Consider the following 19,872-nt stretch of genomic DNA (forward strand, 5'->3'; position numbering starts at 1 on the left):
AAGATCAAATGAGATAGACCTCCTGACGCAGAGAAAACAAACAAATGGATTTCATCATCCGTAATGATTTGATTAGATGTGATTATTTTTGTAATGTAGTCTGCGAGTTGAATGTTGTTTTTACTCTGCTGGAAGAAGAGTTGTGACTGGTCAAAAAGTATTGCATTATGCTGTATGAACTGCAACACTAAATTCCTCCTTTAGAGCTATTTTTGCACAGTGCCTGATAAAATACAAACAAATACTGTTAGAACTATACACTTCTGATCCTAGATTTTCTCTGTACTTTCCATATGCGCTTTGGATAAAAGCAAAATGCTGAATGAACAAAATGTTGAATCGGGATGTTTTATAATGATGTTACTTATAATCCTGTGTTGTGTTTCTCGAACAAAGTGTTGAGGACGATGTCATGTGGAGTGAAGACTTTATTGATGTTACAGTCGCCAGCAACGTCAACAATGTTCTCAAACTTTCTCTCTTTCTCAGATCTTTACTCAGTTCAGACTTATAACAGGGAGCAAGTGCGAAAATGACGTTTGGTCAAAAACGAAGTGTGGAAACACTTCCTAGTGGACCTACAATCCCCAAATATGATCATTTAGTGGTCTTGTGCTTATCATAAGGGCCCAGCACCCTGCTACAGACACAAGTTCTACCTTACAAGCATCACTGTCGATATTCATCTGAACTTCTCTTTCTCAGACTTTACAAACAGATCATAACAGGTTTAATAGAAACACACCATATTCCACATTATGTCATGGAATATAATATTCATTAATGATGAAAATGTAGAGCATGTGAAATCTTAACCAAGACCACCTGAGACCTGACAAATCTTGGTTCTTTAATTCCTTTTCTGAGTTTCATCTTTTCATTTCAGTGAGGAATGTTTATTCTTTTCTACAGCCAAGCTTACTGCCCAACTGAGTCTAATCCTTCATCATGTCTTTTGATAATGGAATGATAAAATCAGACATTCACTTGTTGAGAGAACATGACTTAATGACAATTATGACAAACAAGTATGCATTTACCCAGCTAATTTTTCTTTTCAGAGTAATGGTGATTGAATTACTCGGAGACTAATGGAACACAATGAAGTAGATGACATATCATATTATCTTTTCCTCAGACGTTCTTCCTTGTCCTTGTTTTCACTCATGAAAACAAACTGCATATTTGTACAAAGAGAAAGAGATAGAAAGAGAGAGAGAGAGAGAGAGAGAGAGAGAGAGAGAGAGAGAGAGAGAGAGAGAGAGAGAGAGAGAGAGAGAGAGAGAGAGAGAGAGAGAGAGAGCCTAAAATATAAAATCATCTTTCTTATATTAATTTTGTATTCCAATCTGAATAAACCAAATTGAACATTTGGTCATATTAAATTGTTATTGATTGATTTATTAAAAGTATTTTATTTAAACCTCAGGTTAATCAACTCAATTAAGGGGTTAATTAGATTCAGGTTTTTCAATCAATGAGTTGACATTCAGTTTGGTTGCCTGGCAATCTAAAAACAGCCCCTCAAATTAAAAGAGACACAGTAAAACATTAGATGATGCTCAAAAGTGTGTGAGGCTCTACTAAATAATTTCCAATGTCACACATGGAAAGAATAACAATAAAATCAAGTAAATGAGTACATTTGAAAGAAAGAAAATCTGCACTTATTGTATAATTTTCTCCAGTCTCACATTCACTATGTTCCAACAACAGTCTGCAAAACCTTGAATACATTAACCCCCCCCCCCTTTCAAGAAATCTTGAACAACAAGGTACATTGTTGTCAGTAAAATACATTTAAAACGTAAGTTGGAATGGGCTTTCAGTATCTTAGCGTTGGTCAAACCATTAAAGGCACATTCTACACAGTCTGGTTGTAGGGTTAACAGTTCTCCCCATTGCCTAGGTGCAACCCACGCACTATGAGCTTAAAAATAGAGAACAGGCTTCAGGATAGACACTTTTCTAAGCCACATTGTGACCAGAATCATGGTACATAGCTCGGAAGATGGACTAGGACTAGGACAGTTGGAAAAAAGATTAAAATTAAAAAATTAAAAAAAGACTAAGACCCGCCGCCATCTCTATGGTAACGAGAAAGAGCAGAACAGAGCAAGCTGGTCGTTACAGTTACGGTCGTCAGAGCGTCATAAATAACGGCCCCGCTTTACCTCTAATCAGTAGGCTGTCGCTGGAGGTGTGGAGGCAAGTCTGGTATGTCTTGTGTTTGGGTCTTTATCAGTCGCCATGCAGGTTAATGAAATCGGTTGCCAAGGAAGTGGTGAATTAAAACGCTCCAGTTAAAATTACATGAACAAATTTGGTTTGTAATTGAATGTGCTGCAATGTATGGCCCCTCTTGCGGGTAATGGGCCACAGGCCGCTTGTGTGTGTAGTCAACATAATATTGAGTTCAGTTCTCCTTCAGTAACTTCATTAGCCCTGGAAGGAGAGAGAGCTGCCCCTCTTGTTGAGTGTTGCTAGCGAGAGAGAGGGAGACGGAGGAAGAGTTGGATGGAGATAATAGGAGAACGATGAGGATTGAGGTTGGTGGTGCGTGTGTATGTGGGTGGGTGAAGGGAGAGTGAATGAGTGAGTCTGTGTTTTTTAAACCCCCAAAAATGAAACCTTTCAAAACTTTTTTTGAAAACCTTTTTTTCAACCTTTCAAAAAAGAAAAAAACGTTCAATACAGTGCAATACAATGATGCTGGTGGTATATGTTACTGTGATCATTATGTATAGCAAGTTTCATCTATACATCTATTCGTCTTTTACACTGAGAACACAGGGGGAACAGATTTCCCTGGAGGCCTGAGGAAAGTGCTTCCCCCCCTCTATATTACAGTCTGGCCATTTATACAGCAATACAGTGATGCTGGTGATGTGTTTTACTGTGATCATTATGTATAACAAGTTTAATCTATATATCAGTCTTTTACACTGAGAACACACAAATTATTATTTCTGTACATTGAGGGGACTAGTATGAGTAACCAGAGTAACTCAAAGAGCTGTAGCTCTTTGTATAAAACGTGTCTCTGTCAGGGCACTGAATATCAATACATCTTTCTTCCGTTAAATACATTTGTATACATTTGTATAGACAAATACCACAACAGAAAAACTGATGACTCAATAGTGAGTCTTTGTTTAGAACATGTCTATTCACTGTGCTTCACACAGACAACATGGCATCAATCCACACTGGCATATTTCTTAATTTCAACACTGTGACTCCAAAACAAAGCTGGTCACTCGACCAACAAATCTCAGAGGAAGCAGTCAAGAGCCAATCCTTGCACGAGTCTCCAAACACATGTTCAACAGATGGTAACACTGGGTAAGTGCATCTGGAGGCAAAACAGTCTGACTAGTAAGAAAATATTAGAATAGTGAAAGTGTGTTATGATAGTGGGCTAGTGGAACAGGAATATTAAGAAGGCATCTGGGAACAATAAAAATGGAAGGTCACCCTGTCCAGTTTTCTGGAGAGAATCACAAGAGAGATGGAGAGATGGAGAGAGAGAGAGAGAGAGAGAGAGAGAGAGAGAGAGAGAGAGAGAGAGAGAGAGAGAGAGAGAGAGAGAGAGAGAGAGAAAACTGTGCTCCATGCCGTGCAGGATAATGGACCCAGTACTGGGCTAATTTTACTGTAATTTATGTTACGACCTTTGGGCATGAAAAATCTAGCTTAGGAATATGGAACAACACTGTTATCTTCCCTGACAGTAAATTAACTTGAAATTATTAAACAGGAATATTGCATTTCTCTTACAAATGTGAGTGTGCTTGCATGGAAACAGATGGAAGTGCACACTTTTCTCCACATCCGTAAAGGTGAGTCCCCCTCAGCGAAAAGAGACAGCTGGCTGGAGCAGCTCGTCTATCTTCCGCCTGAGTCTTTAGTGACGCACCTGTGACTGACTGCTTTTACACGTCTCAAAAAAGGAAGCAAATTGAGAAGAAGTGAAGGAACACCACACAGATTTCGAGAGGTAAGTTACGCTAAGCGACAAACACTTAACACCAACCGAATCAGAAGATGAGGATGGATAGTTTGTTGAACACGTTGCAAACTGCTTTGTGTGGAAGATTTGGAAAAGACGTTCCTGTCCCAGAAAGCCAGTCTGGCAGGTCACACATCTGGCCAATAGATCATGTTTGTGGTCAGGACAGGAGACAACACTGGGTGAGAAAAGCACACAGAGTGCATTATGAAAGACCCTCTCTCACCCATGCCATTGTTTATTCCCAACTTTACCGTCAGAGAGACGCTATTGGTGCGTTAGGACCAGCGCTAGCAGACTATGTACACACTCCCCAGTAGAATTCATTTTGAATACAGTAGAAGCTTTATTGATGATTGTCCTACAAACCTCCTACAGAGACAGCCTGTCCACACATTAATGACTTGTTCCCTCACGAGATCCCTCGAGGTTCATCGATCGATCGACTGAGGAATTGATTAAGCGTTCATGTGCCACTTAGAATCACAGCGACGGCTCTGACTGGATCAATCTCTTAGTGAGGACATTCCCTTCATCTGTGAATCCAAGTTGCTGTGTGTGACACCCTCCTGTCTGTCGTTGTTAGAGAACAATGCAACACTTCACAGATTAACCTTTTAAGAAGTGAGTTATTTTTCCAAAACGGAAGCTAGCTAGTTTTAGTTAGCTTCCGTTACCTAGCAACCTAGCATAATACTCGTAGCAATGCTACTACCTGCTAGTGTTACTTGTTAGCCTCCTAATTGTAAATTTTGAAGCCATACTATAGCGTTTGTCATATAGTTTTTGTCTATCGGAAAATAGTCGGTTGGAATGTTCAGAATCACATGTGTGACGCTACTCCTTAGAAGCACAAAGCCAGAGGCCCCCCTCATGCATTTCATGCACACACTCTCACAAACAATAAGGCTGGGCGACGAAAACAATACTCGTCCCTCACGTGGCCTACAAAGAGGTCCCAGAGAAACATGACAATTAGTCATATGGTCGAGGGCTTTGGCGTCGTATGCCCCTGTGAAATGGTGCTTAAAGGTGATGTAATAAATGTATTTTTATTTCTGCCAGATGTCTTGCATCCCCAGATGATTGCAAGATCACGTACAAGCCTGTACTCTGACCCCAAGCGTTCATTTATCTGCTGACCAATCATAATATCAGTGTTAGAGTGTGCATCTCTTGAGAGTGTCAACTCATCCAATCAGAGCACAGATAGGGACTTTCATAACAGCCCTCAGGATCAACTACATTTCATAAAATAACCCTTAGATCTGGGTCACAAGTATTCTACATTAAATGTCATCAAATCAACAAATGTGTTTAACAGATACATCCAAGATCATGCAAATCATTCGGTAAGTGATAATACACACAAAGTTGTTTCACCTTCAAACAGAATTGGAATTAAATACATAGTTGCGTAGTTGTGCTTAGACATGTCCTTTGTTTATCAATACCTGTGGGGACCGGATGGTCATGAACAAAAAGAAGAAAAAAAAAAACATTCCTGTTTGGAGCCAGGAAAGGGGGGTCGGACATGGTGGCAGCAACGCTTTTATAAAACCCCAAGTCCCTTTACCCATCCAGGTGGGGGTCTGGGTGGCTGAAGGCTTTACACCAGCAGTCCACAGAAATGTCAGCAGGTGGACAGCTTGTTATCACCCCCCTGCCCTTATCTCCCCTCTGCAGGTGTTCCACTACAATGAGGGAGGGCTCGTGAGCACCGGCAACCTCGCGTGTAAGGGCCCACCGCTGGGGGCTCACCAGCCCGCGAGGGGCACGTGGCTCACCAGCCTGCCACAGCGGTTGAGGTTTAAACACACACGCTCTGCGGCGGAAAAACACGGAACTTTTGGCACATGGAATGTTTTTCAAAGGGGAAATGAAAACCGGTTAGCTGTCTGGCTTGGCTGGTGTGGTTGGGGGTGGATTACGTTGGGGTTTGGAAACTCTGGGATGGAATGTCAGAAGGGTTAGGCTGGTGCAATCCCTCAGCTGATTGCCTCTCTTAGTGAAAGGTGGAAGAATGGTGAAGAGGCAACTAAAACGGATTAGCTAAATGGATTGGACGGCGCTGTGTTACAGGCATTTCAATGGTAGAGACGAGAAACCAACCCTAATGCAGCCTTCTGGAGAAGGGGTATGCCAACTCGTACCAGCTAAACTCTACTTCAGGTGTAAAAGTGTGATTCAACCTGTATTATCGGGCTGGGACAGCAGTCCCTGGACTTTCTGCCAGGTATTGAACCCAAGTCTCCTGCTGGGCCAAGCCAAGTGTTTGTCATTAGACCAAGATGTGGTCTGAGGGGGATCTATCAAGCACAGCAAATATATCAGTAGGGTATGGTTTTAAACCGCCGGAACTACACACCGGACAGTGCAGATCTGTGGAGCTGTAATTAATGGTCTTAATGAGATGGACTAATAAAAGTGTATGTGATATATGGACTTCAGAGTCATCTATACGCTAGGACGACTGATTAATGCACCTGTGTGTGCGTGTGTGTTCATCGATGCAGGAAAGCCCATTGGGTTAAAACCCTGTGAGCATATAGGTTCCAGAGATTGCCAGTTCCCTAGGCTGGAGAAAACTGCTTTTTCATCATGTCTATGGTCCCGGGGGTGTGGGGATGAGCAGAATTGGTCCGCGCCCGCCTCAGTTTTGAGGCAGTGGGAGTATTTGCTTGAAGTCGCACAAGCAGTGGCTGAATTGCGCTTTAACACGAGAGAAGTTAGCCCCAGCTTAAGAGTAAACACATTGACGGAAGGACTGTTCACACCAAGCTGCACACTCTACAGCAGGGGTCCCCAAACTTGTTTCTGCGAGGGCCAGATAATTTTTCCTTTCTTTAATGTGGGGCCAGTCGGTCTTTAAAAGAAAATTACATGGGCCTGAGTGACTACCAGTATTATAGTGGAGATTTGATTATGATTTAAATGTATTTATAATGCTAGATTAGTTTATTATTTGTTATACACCGTACATCTGTACATATCAAGGGATATATAGCCTATTAAAAGAGCATTATTAATATCGTAATTACCTTTTTTCAAACTCATTGTATTGAAATCAAAACATGTACTTACTTATGTATATTAATCAGCATGAACAGTTTTTTCTCTGGCATTGTTCAGAGGGCCGGTCCAAATGTATGGGCGGGCCCTCACATTTGGCCTCACAGAATAAAATCCTCTGTCTGTGGATCTTGTACTGCAATAAAAAAAGAGATAAATACTACACAAATGATGTCTGGAAGACAGCACTGATCCCTATGTGAGCTGAAAGTGAAATCCCGTACAGGAGATCGGCCGAGAACTGCCAAGAGCTGCTTGAGGCGAAGGCTTTTAGAACAGCGTACTTATCCTGGTCCCAAAGCCCTCAGCCAGATGATCTAATCGGCTGCCAAATGACGTTAGCATTGTCTTGCTTCCAGAGAAACAGTAATTGAAAAGAAAGAAGAAAGAGGTGGGGGATGGGAGGTTTGGAAAACGGAGGGCAGCACCATGACATCCAACAGCAAAACTTACGACTGCCAGATCGGCGAGTCTACGTTCACTTTGCTAAGCACCCGAATCAAAGCCTCGTCATTTGTTAAAGAGATCAAGCAATGTTTGTCCATTAAATTTTTATTCAAACTTAAGTACAGGAAATGAAAGGTCTCTTTTTTCCATCTAAAGATTTGTTTAATCTTCACACGCACGCCTAATAAAATCTCTTTGATCCTCTCCTCCTTTTTAATCACAACATGCACTCTTCCCTCACTCTGGAGCGCCCTTCTCCAACTCTCTTCTCCTTCTCCTTGTACTGCGAGCGTTTCTGTTGACATAGTGTTACACGGTCCTTGTCTTCTCCACTCTAATTGGCCCAGGAGGACCAATTTAGAATCTAATTAACAAACTAGATTTTATACCTCTCTGAATTTTCAGGGTCACAATTTTCCTTTAGAGAACTTGTCTCATGTCTCAAGGCTATTTGGTCACTTTTGTTTTGCAGTGATGAACTGCATGTGTAATCCCATTGTGCTCGGTCTAAAGGAAGCATGAAACTACAGAATATCACGTCGGCCGAGGCTGCTCTACGCTTCTTTTTCAAAAGTTCAGACCATGGCTTTGGCCTTCACTGCAATTCATTAGCAGCCAGACCTGTGCTGATCCCAGTTGTTTGGTATTAGCGCTGCATGAACACACAAGGTGTCTGATAAACACCTTGTTCTACGGAGTAGAGCAAGAATTAAACATAATGTTACAGTAATGTTGTAAAACACACAATTTCTAGTTGACATTTACATAACTGCATGTATGCAAGTGCTAAATCTTTCATTCGCACTAAATTTCAAATCATGGAAACAACAAATAACCTTAAATAGATATTAAATATAATAGTTTTTACCTGGTTCTCGACTTGAACACTAAGAGATGTGCTTTCTTTATTTAACCAACTCCAACCTGGAACATTCTAAATTCCTACAGGTTAGCAATACATGTACATGCTATATAGTCATTGTTTAATTGCTTAATTTAAAAAAGCTAATGATAATACCTTTTAGAATGAGCTTTTTCATAATCAGCTACCGTATATTGGGGATGATGTATTATCTAGCACGTACTTAGAGAACTGCATTTTGATAAGAGTCTAATTAGTGTTTCATGAGATTTACCCAAACACCGATCTTCATAATGATTTCAGATTAGATCTGGGATTGAGCTAAGTGAAACACAGTCTCTCTGGTGCGCGTGCGTGCTGAAGAACGTTCCAGATTACAAACGATGATCAAAAAAAAGAACAAGTTCCTGTATACATTTGTTCTCACTGATGAATTCTGGGTAAGTGGCTCACAGGTTGGACATGGGGCACGGGAAGGTAAGGAGGATGGAGGGGTGGAGAGAGAGTGCAGGAGAGCGTGGTGAAGACTGTAATCTGTGTTTACCAGTGCAGCCCTCTGTGTCGGGGTAGAGAATAAATCTGCCAAGCAGCGACAGCAGATTCACAAAATCCCTCAGGTGGCCCGCTTCATTTATCTGCGTTTGCCAGGGCTTCCAGCTGCCAAAAGCAGGTGGCACACTTTGGCTGGAAAATTGACTGTCTTTTAAGATGTGGAAGTCTTCCTGTCTTTGGGGGGAAGGGGTGGGAAAGCAAGGGTAGAGTTAGTGGGAGGTAGTGGTGAGGGGGCTTCGGGGGGGGGGGGGGGGGCTGGAGGGGGAGGGGTGTGAAGGGAGGGAGGGGGGATCAACATTCACATTTCAGACCAGTGGTGGCCCAGACTTTAAAAAAGAATAGTCTCCTTCTAAAGATAGTTGGAAATGAAAAAGCCCTCGTTTCTAATTTCCTCCCCCCCAAATTCAAATTTCTAGATTGATAGCACACCCTGGGCGTTGGAGGCAGACCTGCAGAGGGTTCAGGTAGAAGAGAGAAGGAGGGAGGAGAGCTGGGTGCGACCCCTGGCAGATAAGACATTACTGATGGAAATTATCTGGGCATCTATTGCCTCCCCTCTCAGGGCTGCTGCAAATATCATCTGGCAAAGAGGGAAATTAAAAGTCGCAGTGATGCCCTCTGTTGCAACAAGTACCTATTTGGGATGCAGGGTGCCTAGGGATTGTTTGTGGGGCTCCAAACAGATGCTTCTACCGAATGCGCCTGCTTTGTTTATGAAAATTCAGAGGGCTGCCAGCCTCTGGCCTTGCTAATGGCTGTATCTAGAGGTTTCTCTGCAAAACATGCATCCTAGGTTGACCTGGGTTCAATCCTCCTTTATAAACGTCTGTTGGCCAAGATAAGATGACAAAGATTACTCGGGCCAAATGTTTCCATGTTCTCGAAACACTGTTAAGAAATCAATTATACATTTCATTCTGTCTGTGCCATAACTGTCCAAGCATATACCTCAAAAAACCCAGTGAAAAAGGTCACAAATATGAGCAAATTACTCAGATAATAGCACTTCAATCAAATTGCAGTACATTTACAGTAATTCTAAATTGGAGACCTTGAAACTACCATGTTGAAATGAACTCAAATCAAGTGCGAAAGAAAAGGAGCCATTCTGGCCCCAGTCATTTATAAATATCTATGATATGATTTAATATATCCTTGTGCAAACGTTGTCATGTTTATTTGTCAACAAAAGTTGCCATTGTGTGGTGCAATGATGATACCTCTAGATGTTGTTGTCCATCAGTTGCCCTGGAAGGTCAGTCCTGCTTGACACCGGCCTCTCCTGTTTAGCAGGGTAGCATGAGGAGAACCACCCACCGTGATTTTACATCATTAGCTGTGGCACAATGGTGCTGACAATCGACTTTGTTAGGAGCAGGTCAGGAAGAGAAACCTGAGTAGAAAAATGCAGGACGTGCACATTTCTTTTCCAGCAGAGAAGCTGAAGCGCTGTCCAGTCTTCCAGTATCCCGCCGTCGCCACTTTTGAGTCTTGGACAAGCAGCCAAAAAAAAAAAAAAACACCAACTTCACAGCTTCTTAGACAATTCAGAAAGTTCAAAGACTCTGTAGGATGAATCTAGATCACCGTATCGGAAGAAATGGTTTCCAATTCCCTTTTTTGTGAAGAGGATGATAATTAAATGAGTCTTTGGGTCATTATCACTTGCCGTAGGTCATTAGTGTGATCAATGCCTGCAAAAAAGGCTCTTCCTCCAACAGTAAATGATAAATATGATCACATTTAAAAGTAACGTTATCCGATTCAAAAACAAGGGCTTAAGAGATGTGAACAGGTGGAGGGGGGGGGGAGTGGGTATGTATATGGTGTGGCGGGAATGTCAGTAGGGGTATACATTATACGGCACTGTGAAGTGTAGCTTAAGCGAAGTAGCAATAAAATGACGAGCAGACAGGTTTATTGCTTTGTCATTAGTCATAGCTTTATTCTTTTTTAAACTTTGCAGATTTGCATGGCTACCTCACAAGTTACATTCCCATTAGCAAGCACATCACAGGTGGGACACTGGGTTTCTGGATTCTGCAGACCAGAACCACAATCTCTGGTTCAGCTCTTCATATTTGACCCATTTCTTCTCTCTATTTTCTCTCTCTTTCTTTCTTTCTCTCTTTGTCTTTTCCCATCTCTCTCCAAATCCCTCAATGTCTCTCTTTCTCTTTACTTCTGTATCTATTCCTGTTCGTCTCTCACTCTCTCTCACAACCCCACTTCACCTAATTTTATCTTTGATTTTGCCATCTTCCCACAGCCTTGCTCATTCCAGCACGCCTGTGAAACAATTAACCCTTGCAGAGACACTGAGTTCGGAGCACAGTCGACGCCATGTCAATTGAAACAGCTTCCTCCGGTTGGAAAAGAAGAATAATGATGGTTTCCTGAAGAAGGAGGGATACTTCCAGCTACTTTGATAAGGTCATTTCTGTGCATTTTAATTAACTTTGCACAGTCTTGTGCACAACGATGTCGCTTCACTGCAAGAGCGAGGACTAAATTGGGAAGCCATCAGCCGTCCGAGTCTCTCTCTCTCTCTCTCTCTCTCTCTCTCTCTCTCTCTCTCTCTCTCTCTCTCTCTCTCTTTCTCTCTGTCTCCCTCTGTCTCTCTCTGTCTCTCTCTCTCTTTGTCTCTCTGTCTCTCTCTCTTTGTCTCTCTGTCTCTCTTTGTCTCTCTGTTTCTGTCTCTCTCTCTCTCTGTCTCTCTCTCTATGTCTCTCTGTCTCTGTCTCTCTGTCTCTGTCTCTCTCTGTCTCTCTCTGTCTCTCTCTGTCTCTCTCTGTCTCTCTCTGTCTCTCTCTGTCTCTCTCTCTGTCTCTCAGGTCTCAGGTGTGTCAGAGAAAGGAAGCTTCTTTCTCAAGCATACAGGACAGTGGACCCTGAAAACAAGGGTTGCAGACCACTTATCTACACTCAAACATGTGTCCATGCAGTGCAGTGCACTTGCAGGCTTGTGATTGTGCAGAGGCATGTTTTACACGTCTCGAACACCTCCTGAAACTCTTTCTTGTTACGAACGCTGACTGCATGTAGATGCTTTTAAAAACCCAGCAGTAGTAAGTGTTTGCATCTGCTCCCTGTTGTGGGCCGTGACCATACCTGCAACACCCTATCAGAAGCAGGCTCATCCGGGCATGGGAACGGACGCACTCCCACCAAGTCACTTAGCCATGTGTTGCTATGTGGGAATAAGCAATTATCGAAAATTACACACAGTCCCAGCTAATGACCCTGACGGCAGGAGGAGGAGGAGGGTAGATGGGGGGGACACACACAACAAAATGGGTTGTACAGCTCAGGAACAAAGCACTTGATAAGACGGTTTTACAACGCCTCCTCTACTCTGTCTTGTGGCCTTGACTGGGCCATCTGTTAGATAGTTCTCTCTCTCTCTCACTCTCTCCCTCTCCCTCTGGAGGAGACACTAGATGTGCTGCTAGAGATCTGTTCAGTCACAAGCCCCATATTATTCATTAAGGATGGCTTACAGGGCTTGATTTCAGACACTGCTTCGCTCCAGGTAATCACAGTATCGTGTCTCCCTTCTTCATCACCTTCCCCATCCCTGATGTTTTTTAATGGCGTCCTTCAGTGTCTTGATGGTTTTCCATCTCATCCTTAAGGCATACATTGCCGGAAGGACATGCAACTCGTAAACAGGACACAGCTCAAATGCCCTGTGGCTTCGTACCAAGGAAGTGTGCATTTAGCGTGAGTCTCGTTTCCCCCCGTCAAAAAGCTATTAGGACTAAATGATAGGATGGATGCAAAGTCAATTTGATGAACAGCTTCGAATAATCTGTGGAGGAAATTGCAGTATCATGGCTAGCTGTTAGGATATCATGGACTGGGTTATCTGAGAAAATGAGTTAGGGCTTATAAATTGATGGAAGGTGTTCTGGCTGATAGCGGATGAACCACAGGGTCATGGAGGTCAATCCCCTTCGCTGCTTCTGGCATTGTCACATCCGGCATATAATACATACCAAACATGTCTTCAGTGTGTATTTTTAGATGCAATGTGCATGTAGATATACAAAATAAAATGCATTATATTAACATCAATTCAGTGGGACTACAACCTAGTATTATTTTGTATGACTTTATAGATGTCAACCATAATACCAGGGCCACAGTGATAGGTAAACAAACCACGAAGGCACACTTGCAGTAATACGTTTTTGTAACCTGTTTGAGTTCTACTTGTTGCAGCACCCCTTTGACTAGAAAGCCACGACTGAAAAGAAAAAACCTAGACTTCTACTCTGTAAGGGTGTAAAGATGTGCCTGTAATCACAGTTGCTAATTTTCCAATTAAATCCTTTCTTGCCCACACAAACGTTGCATTGTGTCATCATCGATCATGATCATTTTAATAGGGTCTCCTGTTGACCCTGTCATCTGCTCTACCTGCTGTAGCCCCCTTTCAATATTTTTCAGCCCATTAATTTAACAAATGTTTATTGTGTTCGTTTTTGACAGTTTTAATTTTCCCTCACAAATTCACCAATGGATTTATCAGACTTGTGACTTTGAATTAGAGCCCTCAGTGCCCCCCCCCCACCACACAGGGATGTGCCCGAACTTCATAAACCATACAAACTGTCAGCTCCATCACTCGCTCTTACTCACTCACACACCCACACGCACCCTCACACGCAAACGCACCCTCACACACACATACCCGCCATGTCACAAAAAAACATTTAAGAGCATGCCCTGCCACAGCACAGGAAAAGGAAGTGAAGGGCGCTCTAATGGAATCAAAGGAAAAGTGACATATAATTATGTTGGACAGCTTTGCTGCCAATGCAAACAAATTGAGTTAAAGGGGTATTTGAACTAAGCCCAACCAGATTAATCACTTCCATATTAACAAAGCCATATGGCAGTGATCAATCACGGACCATATTTACCTACTTGGACACAAATACATTGTCATACGCAGTTATTTCTTATTTTCTTATTAATTCTTCCGGTCAAAGCGTCTTTGTTTTCAATCGGCCTCACCACAGGAGCCCATTAGCTTTTCATAAAGAGCTCCTGATCCACAGTTCCTAATGGGGAAGTGGTTTTATCTCCCAGGCAATTGTTTCCCATTGAATTTTCCCTTCTGGTTACTTTCAGATGGTAAGAGTCTTGTGTCTCCCTCTCAGGGTTGAAGGAAGATTCCATCATTGTTTGTTTTGCCTCAGGCAGGGCTGTGTCTTGGCAACATGAACTCAATCATGTTCGCAGAACGAAGATTTTCTTAGTCTGAGAGACAATACGGTTGTGAAAATGGCAGGAAGACATTTTGACACTGGGGGAAAAACTGAGTGTTCTTGTTTGTATCTAATGATGCCTGTGATTTAGAAATATATGCCTTGGTTGATTGTGGACAAAATACATGACTGAGTCCCAAAAGAACCTCTGTAATTTCAGTATAAAATTATAATTTTTTTTCAGTACTACACCTCATTTACAAAGTATGATCTATAAAGATTGAAAGAGTTTTGAACATATTTGCCACTCCTGCTGTAACATTTCTTCATCTGCTTTGACTTCAGATAACATGTTATGTTCCTGCTGTCACACAGGTGAGTATTGGCAACACCTGTTTTTTGTGTGTCCATTAATAAACTACATGCCATCTGCTGTGGCACTTTCGAGAATCAATAAGTTTTCAGTTTACTAAGTATCTAAGTGTGTACAGTCATTGTGTTCCTGCTGTAGAGTAGAAGCCGTCATGCTAGCATAAACCTTCTTTTGACTATTGTACAGTGAAATCAGTTTTGATTGCCCTTGGCAACCTTTGAGAAAGCGCTGTTCAACCAATATGAAGAGTGAACCCTGTACACTGTAGAACCTCTACTGTATTTAAATCCGCCTTCGTAAAACAAACACATACGCACACATTTGCTGCCTTCCCTTATGTATTTTCTAAATAGATCTGTATAATTTAATAGAATAGAATAATGTTCCTATGTTCAAACCTCAAGCACACAAGCTACAGATTTATTTTTTGAATGGAGAACGTCCGGTTTTTAGAGAAAAAGGCCACATTTCTCTTATTCATGAGTAAACAAGCTGAACCCATTGATTTTCAAAGGCGGCCTTCTTGATTATGTCTTCATTTTTTAAGCATGCCTGATTTTTAAATGAGGAGAGGGGTTTTGAAATACAACAGGGAGTCGTGTGCTTGTCAAGGTCGCTCGCCCGTTGCTCGCCCGTACACATATATTTGCAGCCTGTGCTTAATGTAGCAAATGGCTTTTGATGCTGAGTTTGATTTCCATAACTTGGGAGGAGGGATGGGGTAAAAGATTCCCTCAGCACCAAAGGACATTGGGATACGTTGAGATGTATTAATGACTGGCTGCTTTCCCCGGCGAGCAATCAAACGCTCGTTTCAAACAGGAAGCAGAGTGTGTGAATGGCAGTGGGAGGTAGATCTGTCAGAGTCAAGCATCACATAGTACTACAGTATTTCATCATTTAGTTTGGACATGACAGGCTATGACCCCTCGGTTTATCTGGTCGTACTCTTATTTCTCCACATGTTGGAAAACCTTCAGTAAAAATGCACAAGAGCATGACAAAATCAGAGGATGGGATTTTACGAAGGTCTATAAAATTGGCTTCTCAAAATTGCTTGGATAGTGCAACATGAAGCCTAATGTTTCAGGCTTTGGTTTAGGCAATTTATGTATTTATTTTAATTTTACAAAGGCATTACCACTCTACCAAAGCATTTTTCATTTAGGTTTTTGGTTGTACAAAAACCCTTCATGGACGTACCACCAGTGACCTGTTCTGAGTTTTCCCCTGGTGTTTCCCATTCACACCTAACCTAGCATTGTTAAAAGCTAAGGCGCCAACAGTCACAACCACAACAGGTCCCTCCCTCTTGTTACCAGAACAAGCAGAAGAGACTGAAGTTGCTCTGCATCGCATAGTGTAAAATGGATAAATTATCTTATTTTACAAGCATCATATCATTTGTCAGTCCTATCCCTTTGGGGATAGGACTGGACGTCTCCAGTATGACCGACGTCCTGTTCTTACGTTCGTACTCGGCCATCTCTTCAGAGAGGCTGCATTTCACTGTGGTCCTGTTCCCTCTGATTGTGTGTCTTGGACTGTCAGCTAAACTGTGTTATAGCATGAGCTATGGCCCACCAGGGGCCCTAATGAACACCAGGCTAGGGGTGCATGCTGTGGTAAAATCGTCCTATTAATTAATGGTGTAATTAAGGTTTTGTCAGTGACACGCCATAGGCTGACGGGGATGGATTAGTTGCTAGGTGGTGCGCCAGGCAGTGGTGATTCGATAATGAATGGCAGCTATTACCAGCAGGTTGGGTGGTGATGGGACAACCTGGGAAGGTCTGGCTCACATGCCATATTGTATTTGATCTTTGTTAAGCTCTCTGTATTTCTGTTCCTTTCACTCTCTCTTCATCTCTTTTCTCCTTTCCCCCTCTTTTTCACTCTCTCTCAGCCTCTTTATACCTCCCTTTTTCTCTTTCTTCATAACCCTTCTTTCTCTCTCATTTCTCTCTCTTCACATCTGATTTCTCATCTTTTGTCTCATTCTAGCACTCTCTTGTCAGACTCTTTCTATCACTCTTTTCACTCTGTCGCTATCTTCTTTTCTTTCACCTCACCACACTTCATCACTGCCCAGCTCGCCTCCTCTCATATGTTTGTATCATCAGCACTCTGATCCATCAGACCCCCCTTGCTAAAATAGATGTCTAAATGAATGTCTGCCAATTTAGACTACCAAATGACGTCCATATAGCATAGCATACCCAATTGTATGCTATTAGAGGATGAGAACCAGAAGGTTACAGAAAATGGAAAAGAGATGTGTACATGCTCCATAGATAGGTTCCTTTATTTCAGTGCCAACATGGAGCAATTTTGTATCGGGCCAGAAAAAGGCAGCACTCCATGGTTTAAATCCATGATTTTTAAACCGGCTCTCCCACAAGCCTGCATCGACTGAGAGAGTGTTCGCTGATTGGCCACCCTGGAAACCAGCGAGCAATTTGAAGGGTGTAAGCTGGATATGAGGGGAAATGGAGGCACAGTCTCTGATTAGACTGTCAATTAGAATCACTTTACCACTGTTCCATATGGCTCGCACCAAGAGGGTGATTGCAATAGAAGTGTATGTCATTTCCTCTCTGGTCACAGAGCTGAGGTCGGGGGTTGCCAGTCAAACAGACCAGAGAAAGAAAGCCTCAGGCCGAGGTTGTCAAGAGGAATTATTTCAGCACTGTTGAGAAACAGAACGGATGGTGGATGTGGTTCAGGAATGTTCACAGCACCAAAGCTTCAGAAGACTTAAGTTTCAATCATGACCACAGTTATTGATAGATGGAAGGAAGGGAGGCAGAGTGGGGGGACAAACCGGCTCCTCACACAATTTCTTTATTTTTTTGGTGTGTTTTTTTAATGCTGCCAGAACTGCAGTTTTACATAGTCTAACTGAGAAGCTCTCATCAAAATCCATAACTCTCTTAAATTATTCAAATCAAAAGGATTGCATGTAATATTAAAACCTCTTCAGGCACTGTGCAGTGGTTGGGAAAAGTAGAACTGGTTTGATGAAATAAAAGAGTTTGGAACAGAGCTTATTCACCTCCACAGACATCAGTGCTGTCACGACCAATCACATGACAAGTATTTGTCCTCAGAATTTGTCCTAGCAGGTCAAGGAAGCCGCAACATTAAGAGAATTTACAGTGATACCATGTCATATTTTACCTTTTTATCCTTCTAACAATATCTGTTTTGTGTTGCTGACGTTTGCGCCCAAAGAATCGTCAGTGTTTTTCAATTCTTTATCTGTCTTTCCACTGATAGCAAAGCCACTGTCATACTGAGACCTTAGCATGCATAAAGCCTAAAAACCAATTATGAGGTGCTCAGTGAAAGAACTGCATTGAGATATTTTTCAGAAAGCAGAAAGTCCGTGAAATCGCTATCGACTGCCATGGCAGTTTTCTTAACTGATGGGGCAGTCTGTGTCAACGGGATTCGTACTTGAAAAACTGTTTCAACAATCACCATTAATTCAGCAGCTTTGGGGAGTGCGGAGGGGGTTAAGAGTGAGAAAAGTAGCAATCAGACAAGATTCCATGGACACAATTTCAATAATGGGTGTGGGTATTAAAAGAGAATATGAGTGAGTGAGTGAGTGAGTGAGTGAGAATGTGTTAGTGTGTGAGTGAGTGTGCGTGTGTGTGTGAGTTTGTGGGAGCGAGCGAGTGAGGGAGAGAGGGAGTGAGGGGTTTTGGAATGAAGGCAGGCCAATATCAGTCATGGTACTCTTTGATTGTGCATCATCCTGTTGCATTTGAAGACTTTTGGGATTTACAGACATGATTGACAGCTGTCATCATGTCCATCACCCAAACAGTTTCATGTCTTCCCTGTTCTCAGGGAGTCAGATGGCTGAGCGGTTAGGGAAGCGGGCTAGTAATCTGAAGGTTGCTAGTTCGATTCCCGGCCGTGCAAAATGACGTTGTGTCTTTGGGCAAGGCACTTCACCCTACTTTCCTCAAGGGGAATGTCCCTGTACTTACTGTAAGTCGCTCTGGATAAGAGCGTCTGCTAAATGACTAAATGTAAATGTCTATCCTGGACCCACATCGACCTGGACAGCCCTCTCAATCACCCTTCCATCAATGAGTCTACATTTTCATTTCATGTTTATTTTATGTTGGATTTAGATCCATTTCAATATGTCAAGTGAGCTAGAGGTTGGTGGTATGTTTTGGGTTATGGGCTTGAGGTTTAAGCTCTCCTAGCTGGAAAACCCTTGCCCGTCCGGTCAAGGAAAGAGGATTCCTGACAAGCTCACCTGGCTTGTGACCTTCCACATCTCATTCTCAGTCAAGTGCTTGCTGTGCTTTCCAGCGTAATTTTGCTGCCTCCATGATAGCAGCTGCTGCAAAGGAAATAATTCATTTTGTGGGGAAATCAATCATACAAGTTTCTTATCATGCTGACCTGCTTCCATATGAAATGCAGTTTGAAAACATACAATAGAATCTGCAGCTGGCATGGCCAGAATGTTTTTAAACAGATGTCTGTTAGATTGGAATATTTGCATAATATGAACACGTAAGATGTTTAATTTAGAGCCCTAAAATGTATAATATGGTTTTGGTTGAATATTAAATGGACTATATACTTTCAGAATGGCTGCTGTGCATACATTTTCAATCTTGCAATTTTGAATGTAATGTTGGGAATGTGCCTTCAAACAATTAAACCCCACCAAGAAGTGTCACTATGTAACATTCTGTAACTTTTGTAACTTAACAACAACAACAACATATAAATCTATCTAACAACTATCTAAACCCAACTTCAGAAATGCGTTTGCTAGATTATAAATTCAGTCGTGTGTTTTTGCTACAATGTTTAAGTAACTTAATATGAGGGTAAGCCCTCATCCGTCTTGCAAGCTGAAATCACATGCTGCATACTGGTAACTGAAAATGGAGAGGGGGAAGGAGGGAGGGAGGGAGGGAGGGGGGGAGGGAGGATGGGAGGGAGGGGGGGAGGGAGGATGGGAGGGAGGATGGGAGGATGGGAGGGAGGGAGGGAGGGGGGAGGGGTTTGCCACTGCAAAGCAAGAGAAGCTACGTATATCAGTCTGATCAGTCTTCCGTCGTTCCTTCAATCTCCTGATGATGCAGGTGTGACGTGAGGTGAAACGATGTGTATCACAAACTCAGGAAGATCGATGGCTCCACCCTCCCGACCGTGAGCGAGACAAAAGACTGAGCCGGGAACGAGGGCTAGGGAAGAAAGGAGAGGAAGGGCGGGACACGTCTAAATGAGCTGACTGAAACAGTGGAAGGAGTGTGTGTTTGCTTGCGTGTTGCAGGTGTGTTAGCTTGAGTGTGTGTGC

Source organism: Osmerus eperlanus, chromosome 21, assembly GCF_963692335.1.
Source record: "Osmerus eperlanus chromosome 21, fOsmEpe2.1, whole genome shotgun sequence".
In the NCBI taxonomy this organism is placed as follows: Eukaryota; Metazoa; Chordata; class Actinopteri; order Osmeriformes; family Osmeridae; genus Osmerus; species Osmerus eperlanus.